Genomic DNA, 802 nt, shown 5'->3' with positions numbered 1-802 from the left:
ACGTTTTAACCTGGGCCAGCTACTCACAAGATGGGCTGTGGAGGCAACTCTCTTCTGTACAGCACCATCCACCAGGCACTCCCACCTTCTGATGACCACGGGGCCCATCACTGGGTTCGTACACCCAGATTACACCGGCGCGGAGGCAGCAGCTGCCAGGTAACCTGAGAGCACAATGTGAGTGAGGCCAGAGGCTCAAGAGTGCCCGTGAGGATCCCGGTTATGGAGCGAAGGGAGCAGAGTCGTGGAGGCTGGATAGACGCCGGCTCCTCCATGGCACATGTGGGTATGTTGGGGTGGCCTGCAGAGACCCGAGCACACAAGGGTGGGCCGGGGAACGCCAGTCACCAGGCGAATGCTGCTCGTTTTGTCTGCACCCAGATACTGCGGCTGAGGGTGTACCTTTTCTCATTTGCCTCCATTAGCTCTGCCGCAGGATCCTGTGGTGCAGCTGCCACTTCCCACCAGCTTCCTGTCCATCCCGTTGGACTTAATTCCTTAGCCATCCACAAAGTCTTCGAAGAACAAAGCAAAAGAATGTCTTAACAATCCTGCCGAATAAATAACATCATAACAACATCTTCACACACCTTGCAGGGAGACTATGCGATGAAAGGCAGTAAGGACCCCAGAGGCAGCAGGCATTCTCTATATAGCAGGAGAAAACCTCTTTCTTGGGAGTGCTGTTCTGTGGCCTTTAGGATTAGTTATAAATTCACTGCTCTGTGCCTGGCAGGCTTTGAGCAAAGCTTGCTATCTTTTTGCAGAGGGACATTTTGGTCTTGCAGAGAAAATTTCTGGC

This window comes from Pteropus alecto, unplaced genomic scaffold (assembly GCF_000325575.1).
Source record: "Pteropus alecto unplaced genomic scaffold, ASM32557v1 scaffold45, whole genome shotgun sequence".
Taxonomy (NCBI): domain Eukaryota; kingdom Metazoa; phylum Chordata; class Mammalia; order Chiroptera; family Pteropodidae; genus Pteropus; species Pteropus alecto.
The sequence above is the reverse complement of the archived record's forward strand: the minus strand, read 5'-3'. Positions refer to the sequence as shown.